Source organism: Momordica charantia, assembly GCF_013281855.1.
Source record: "Momordica charantia cultivar OHB3-1 chromosome 11 unlocalized genomic scaffold, Mcharantia_2.0 BLBB01000011.1, whole genome shotgun sequence".
NCBI classification, from domain to species: Eukaryota; Viridiplantae; Streptophyta; class Magnoliopsida; order Cucurbitales; family Cucurbitaceae; genus Momordica; species Momordica charantia.
The window spans coordinates 19,103,930-19,112,206 of record NW_028275159.1 but is presented as its reverse complement, the minus strand read 5'-3'; positions in this window follow the sequence as shown (position 1 = coordinate 19,112,206).

The window sequence follows — 8,277 nt, the reverse complement described above, 5'->3', positions numbered from 1 at the left end:
TTGCATGTGTGAAATGACTGTTGAAAGCAATGATGGTTTAAGACATGACTATATTTTTGTATATAGATATTTTATTTAATTGAAAATATAAAATTATTCGTGATAATATTTTTCAAAATCTTAACGAAGAAAATTGTGCATTAAATAGTGTACAACTTGTTTAAGTAGTTTTAAAGTTAGATGTGATTCATAGTCTTGAATATGAAAATTGAGAATCTATATGATTGGTTATGGTATTAATTAATGGTGTGATGGTGCTACTTACATCATATATAACAAATTATGAGAAATATTTCTTGGTGAAGTTTACTAATATGGTTATGTGAAATGAAATTATTTATTGGTGAAATAATTAATGTTTTCCATTATGTATGTCTAAATAAATCCGATAATAACATATATCATGCAATCTTCATGATTTATACTAGCGAAAATGTTTTGAGAGATTAAAGTATATATGTTATACAAAATATCTCAAAATGTGGGGGAGAATATTAAGTCAATACTTGAATGTAAAGAAGCATTTGTTTCTATTGATGGGTATTGATTGAATTTTTTCAGGAACTGCATATGCAAGAACAATTGGATTACCCAATTAGATGAATTATTTGATAAATTGTTGAAGTCATCTAACCAGAACGTATGACTCGCTCTACCATTCATAATTCTCTTGAACTAGCATGTCAAGAAGCTAAAAACTTATTAGGTGACATTTCATTGTGGGGGTCATCTATCCTAGAAAATATTTGATGGGTTATTTTGAAGCTTTAAATCCATAGTCCTATGTTTGGGTGGTTCTAAAGAGGACTTGATGGATGATTTTGTTAAAGCTTTTAAATCCATTGCCCTACATTTGGGTAGTCTTAGGGAGAACTTGATGGATGATTTTGTTAAAGCTTTAAATTCATAGCCCTATATTTGAGTGGTCCTAGGGAGGACTTGATGGATGCTTTTGTTAAAGCTTTAAATCCATAGCCCTATATTTTGGTGGTTCTAAAAAGGACTTGATTGATGATTTTGATGAAATCTGAGTCTGATAGGTCTCAAAGTACTTCATAGCTCTATTATTGAATGGTCTATCGTGATATAGATTTGATAAAGTTGTTCAAATGAGTGTGAAGGTGGGTTGCCTTCCATGAAAGAATAAGAAATTATTATTTCTAGAGCACTCATAAGAATTCAAGGTACGTGCGCATGACCTTTAATAGCGTTTTGACAAAATTATATTGCAGAACAACATACATTAAGGAGTTAACATGTGTCATGAGAGTCTAAACTTGAGCTTTTGGAAGTTTAAGAATTATTTCACTTCCATTAGTTAAGTTGTTGCCTCATTTCACTACGCATTAATTCAATCGAAATATATTAATGCTTAAGTAACAAAATTCCTTCCTTTACCCAGAAAGTGTATTCTTTTTTAAACCCAATTAGTCATTCGTGGGGGATTTTTGGGAATGACTAAATTCTTAGTCAAAAGAAATGGTTTCATCTACTATTTTTAACTATATTAAAATTAGTAAAAATTTTAACCTTACTTATTTTTAAAATCACTAAAAATAGAAACTTGTTTCTATATAAATAGAGGTTTGATTTGGTTTTAAAGAACATACTTTTTCTCTATTATCACTTTAATGGTTTCTGGGTAATTGTAGTATCTATTCCAACTCCTAGCTACGAGTGCATGTTGTTGGGAATGACTAACTTGTCTTTAAAAGACTTAGGTCTTACAACTATTTTTAAAGTTGATAAATTTAGAGTATGCTATTTTAAACTTTACTATTTTTTAAACCACCAAAAATAACATACTGTTTCTATATAAATAAAGATTTGTTTTTGTTTTAAAAGATAAGAATACTTTTCTGAGCATGTTTATCGATTTCATTCGACCCCGGCGAGTGCATATCTGGGTTCGAAGTTGTGTTAACCTTGGGAAGCAACCGACGAGTATACGATATAGCACCAAGGTCGTGCCGAAATTGCTTTCAAGGCAGTGGTTTCGTCCACGGCACAACAATCTTTTATTTAATCTTATTATTTTTCCAACAATTTGAAAGTAATTCGACATTATTGATGTTTTCAATTCCATGGTTCTGCTGTGCATACGTTTATGAGTAACATCTGTAAAACTCGAAAATTTGGGAAAGTTCACAGGGTACTTCTTGGACAACATCTTTGATTGTAACAATGAAGCCAGAGCAATCCTTGCATTCGCTGGGATGAGCGATTCAGCATACACATTACAAGCCACATCCCATCTCGCCCAATGGAGGATCTGCACCTACAACAATTCTGATCCTTTCAAAATTGGAAACTGGAATTGGTGGTTCGTGTGTAGAACGCTGCAGATCTGGTTCGGGCTTCGGGGTTTTGTGGGTTGAGGTTCATCATGGGGTCTTGCCGTGTCGTAGATCTGGACAAAACAAAATGTCGGTCGTCGGTCTACTGGTGGATCTAATGGATCGTGTCGCCAGCGTGTATGGTTCTACAGATCTGGTGTGCTGTTCATGAAGGAGACGCTGCTGCTCGAGTCGTCGGAGCGGATCTGCACGTGGGTTGCCTTCCACTGCTCGGATCTGCACGTGGGTCACCGTTCGCCGGTCGGATCTGCATGTGGGTCGCCGTCCGCCGATTGGATCTGAACATGGTTCGCACCCATTAGTCTAAGCTGCCGTTCATGGACTACAGACGCTTCAAACCGACAGGTTGCGCCGGATTGGAATGGGTTGGTTGTAGATCTGCTGTTCGTGGTCATTGTTGGGTTGCACCATCGGATCTGCTCGTGATCACCGGTATAGGAGACGTACATGTGTTGCCGGAAATGATAGGCAGCTGACGATCCGAGATCGGTGGAGAGAGGAGGCTGTTGCAGAGGCCTTTGGCGAGGGGCTATGGCAGAAGCGAAAAGCGTTTTGGCTTTTGGGTGTTGGCTTCCGAGATTGAAAAGAGAGAAGGAGTAATGAGTTTCTTTCCAAAGGAAAGGGAAAGGAATAAAGAAAAAAAAGAGAGAAATGAATGAATGAAGGGAAAAAATATGGGTGAAGATTGTAATGAAAAAATGGAGAAGATAAGTTTGGAGAGAAGATGAAGAGAGAGAAAATGTGTCATCTCTTTTGTCTTATTCAAAGAGAGAGATTCATTTAAAAGGAAAAATTATGAACCAGACCAGATAGCGAACCACACGCGAACCAGACCAACATACTATGACTTCTCGTGGTTCATATGTGTGAGATATTCTTTACATTTTATAATCTCCCTATTTTCAAGAATTAGGGAAGCTAAACAGGTGAATTTCATGTTCTATATTATTGAGACTTGTGCAATGATATAATGATAATATAATTTTCTCATGCATAAATTATTTGGTATAAATATGTTGATTATTTATGTCAAAATTAAGTTGGAAATATTTGGATTGTTATTATTCTCACTTCATAATTAAGTTTTATATCGGCTAATTTTTCCTATATTATGAACGTAAATTTTTTTAAAATCTTTTAATTTTCTGACGAGGTTTTTAACAATTTTCAACTCATATCGTTGTCATAAATTGAGCATGATATTTATTGAAAATTTTATGTATGAGCTAAAGCAAGTTTCTCTGGTTTCTTCTTTGTAATATTTGCAATTATTTATGATAATTGAAATAAGTGCTACAATTGTTTTGAGATGCAGCTTAAAGTTATGAAGAAGAAAAATGAGGTAACGAAATATCTCAATTTAAGTTTATCTTAATTTATGGGTGATTTTAGATCTTGCTTAACTGTAGTCGAATATATAGTCTTATTTTGATTGAATAATATAAAGTTATTCATTATGAATATTTTTATTGTGAGTATGTTTATGATCTCAATAGGAATAAAATGTACAATTATATGGTGCATAATTGTCGCTTTGATTTCATTTTGAATGTTTTGTGAGTCATTCGTGAAGGTGAAATTTGTGAATTTATTGGTTAATTACATCTAATGTCTATTAACGATGAGATGTTGCTATTTAAATTCTTTAGCAAACTGTGGAAAATTATCTTCTTGGTGAGGTTTATTGACATGATTATATGAATTTAAATTAGTTATTGGTAGAATAATTAATTTACGATATTATGATTATAATCATATGAAATTAAATTCTCTTAACCACCTTCTTGGTTGAAAACAAGTGGAAATTGATAAGGCTTACCTAAGTAAGGAAGCTACGAATCCATAGCCCTATATTTTGGATGGTCCTAGCTAGGACTTGATGGATGATTTTGTTGAAGCTTTAAAACCTTAGCCCTATATTTGGGTGGATAATAGTTGTAATGTACTATGAGAATCCATAGCTCTTTCTTTGGGTGGTCTTTATGGACTTGATGGATGAAATATGAAGTCTTCATAGCTCAATTTTGAGTGGTTTATCTGTGATAGACTTGATGAAGCAATAACGTGATTGTGAAAGTGGGTCGCCTTATATGAAAGAGTTAAAAGATATATTTCTAGAGCTTTCACGATGACCCAAGGTTTATGTGCATGACCATTAATAGCACTTGATTTATATCGCGAAATTGAAAACAGGGAATAAAATGTGTTGTGGGGGTCTCAACCATAATTATTGGAAGTTCAAGAGGTAACTCACTTTCATTATTTAGGTTGTTGTCTCACTTCACTATGCATTAATTCAAATCGTAAGATATTAATGCTTAAGTTTATTTTCCTTCATTGCTCAAAATTGTATATTTTAAGAACTATTTAGTCATTCGTGGGGGATTGTTGGGAATGGCTAACTTGTCTTTAAAAGACTTAGTCTTACAGCTATTTTTAAAGTTGATAAATTTAGAGTATGCTATTTTTAACTTTACTATAAATTTAGAGTATGCTATTTTTAACTTTACTATTTTTCAAACCACAAAAAATAGCATACTGTTTCTATATAAATAAAGACTTGTTTTTGTTTTAAAATAGAAGAATACTTTTCTGAGCACGTTTATCGATTCCATTCGACTCCGACGAATGCACGTCTGGGTCGAAGTTGTGTTAAACTTGGGAAGCAACCAGCGATATACGATATGGCACTGAGGTCGTGTCGAAATTGCTTTCAAGGTAGTGGCTTCGTCCACGGCACAACAATCTTTTATTTAATCTTATTATTTTTGCAACACATGTGTCTCGAAGTTGCTGTGTTAACCTTGGGGGGCGAACGGTTGAATCACGATTGCACCACGATCGAGCCAGAATTCCGCTTTCAGGACAGTGGTTTTTTCCACGGCACAACATAATTTCAATTCATATTTTCTGATTTTCTAATAGGTTTCAGTCCAAGAGAATTTTGAGATTGAGAGATTTTTTAAGAGAATGCATTTTGTGAAAAAATGGAGATTGTTGTAGCGAGGTGATTAGAGAGATTTTGATATTCGATAGAAATTTCAAAGATTAAATATTTCTCCCCTTCTTATCCCTTTTGTTTTCTGTGGGCCTATCCCCGCTTTCTATGTGAATATCATTTAATTTAATGGGAAGAAAGAATGTAGGAGAAGTTTGATAGGAGGAAAAGATGGACAGTGAGAAAATGTGACAAAGAGAGAATGTGAAGAAAGAGATTGGAGAGAAGAAGAAAAATTGTCGTGGGAATGAGAAGGAGATATTTTTGAGAGAGAGAGGGAGAAAAAAAGGTGTGGGAGAAAATTAAGAGGATATTTTATATATTTTTAAAATTTTATTTTCTCTTTTCTTTTCAATTCCTATTTCTAAATTCATAATTTTAATTTCAAAATTATTATTAATTTAGTTTTTGTTATTTTTTTTGTATTTTAATAACAAAGATCAAATAAAATTAGAAATAACCAGGACAAAATACGGTATCTACAAGGAAATAAGAGGTTGCAAAACTTTTGAGATTCAACACCTTTTCATACTCTATTAATTAAAAAAATGATAAAACTTTTTATATTCTAACATTTTAAATGCAAAATTAAGTGAAATAGAATTTTGAAACACAAAAAGGGAGGAAGAGATAAAAGGTTATTTGAGTGGGTTAATTTAAGTAAGGAATTTGGATGGGTGTAAAAAAAAGAATAATGAGAAAGAAATATAATGAAAGAATTAAGAGAGATTTTTTTAGACAAAATTTATAAAGGTGGAGATAAAGTATTTTGAAAGGAAAAAAAAAAGAGGGAAAAAGAGAGGGAGAGAGGCAGGGAGAAATTTATATGTAGAAGACAAAATTGCTCCAAAATAATAGTGAAAAATATTTAAATTAAAAGAGCAAAATAGAGAAAGAAAATTTCTCTCTATACTCACTTTTATATATAGTATAGATATAGATAAAAGTTAGAAGGAATAGGTAAAAAAGTAATTCCAAAGTCTACTTTATCTATACTATAATATATGCTTACCACCTGTGTTAATATTTTGAACTATATTTTCCTTCGTCAAATTTTATCTATAATATCTATAAAAGTGTGGATGTTGAAGAAACTTTTTTTTTTGGACAAAATTACCCTTCATTTCTTATTAAATACCATTATATACCATTTATTATTCGATGAATGGAGTTCTTTCCAGCAAGTTTAGAAAATCATAAGTTTGATTTTGATTTTTTTTTTCTTTTAAACACTTGTATTATTAAATACCATTATATATCCTTTATTATTTGGTGAATGAAGTTTTTTCCGGCAAGTTTAGAAAATCATGAGTTTGGTTTTGATTTTTTTTCTTTTTTCTTTTAAACACTTGTATTGATGCTATTAAGGAAAAAAAATACATTTTTAATTTGTTTGTCTTTTGAAATTCTATTTCCATTTACTTGATTTTGCATTTTAAATATTAGAATATCAAAAGTTTTATCATCATTATCTAATAATGTTTAATTATAAAATATTAAAAATGGTAGAATCCAAAAAAGTTTTGCAACCTCTTCCTTGCAACTAAAAGGACTCTCCTCCACTCATCTCCAACAAAGATTTCTTTCCTTTTTTTTTTCCTATTATTGTTTTTACTCTTTCCCTCATTATTATTTTTTTAAGGATTTTTAATTAGTACAGTACATCTCATTCCAATTTTTTATATACAAATGGTCGAAAACATACTACCTAAATTGTGACAAGACAAACAAAAGAGGTTATCTTATACCATTGTAGGAGAGGTAGCAATGAAGCAGCTCACGCAGCTACAGAGATGATAGTGGATTATGCGATTGAGGGAGTGTGGTTGGAGGTAAGGAATATAAGCTAATTGAGTTACTTTAATTTTATTTGTATCTTTAAAATAAAATATGCTTACTAAATTATTTTTTAATTAAAATAGTCTCACACCCCATCTCAATAGTTCTTCTCGTGTATTTAAGGAGTTTTTTAATTTTATTTTTTAATATATTTTTTTAAGTTTTTTTTATTAATATATATAATTGATTTGGTAGATACATAATAGCTAACCTAAATAAACATTTTAACATTCATTTTTATTCTATACACATTTGGCTTTAGATCAAATAAATATCTCTATGTTCTTCATTCAAAATATTCACTTAAAAAAATTATGATTCATGATTTTTCACTTTTAATAATTTAATAAAATTTAAAATAAAAGTACAAATCCACGTTGAAACCAATAATTTAAATAGATTCATAAAATTAACCCAACGAAAAGAATTTGAAAAGTTTGAATATAATTTTTTTATTAATTTATTCATAAAAATTAATTTAAAAATTTATGACTATATCTCTAATTATAATTAATAATGAAATTTTAAAAGTTACAGTGTTTTAATAGTTAAACAATGTTTAAAGAAATAAAAATATATTGAAACTAATAATTAGATGTATTCATAAAATTGTAATTATTAAATACACCTCAATCCGTTATTTATTCAAAACATTGACTTTTAAATTTATGATTTTTCATTATTTTCATTTTTTAAACTTTTAATAAAGTCATAAATTTAAAATTTTATGATTTTATCTCTAATTATGATTAATAATGGAATTTGGAAAGTTTTAATATTTTAATGATTGAACAATGTTACAAAAATATAAAATATAAAAATATATTGTGACTAATAATCAGTCTTCATAAAATTGGCATTACTAAATAAACATCTCTACGTTATTTATTCAAAACATTGACTTTTAAAATTTATGAATTTTCATTTCTTTACTTCTAACATTAAATAAAATTTGAAATACACATTGAAACTAATAATTTAAATACACTCATAAAATTAACAATGAAAACAATGTGAAAAGTTTGAATATAAATTTTTTGTCAAATTGCCAAAGCGAGCATTGCTCAGTGATAATTGACATAT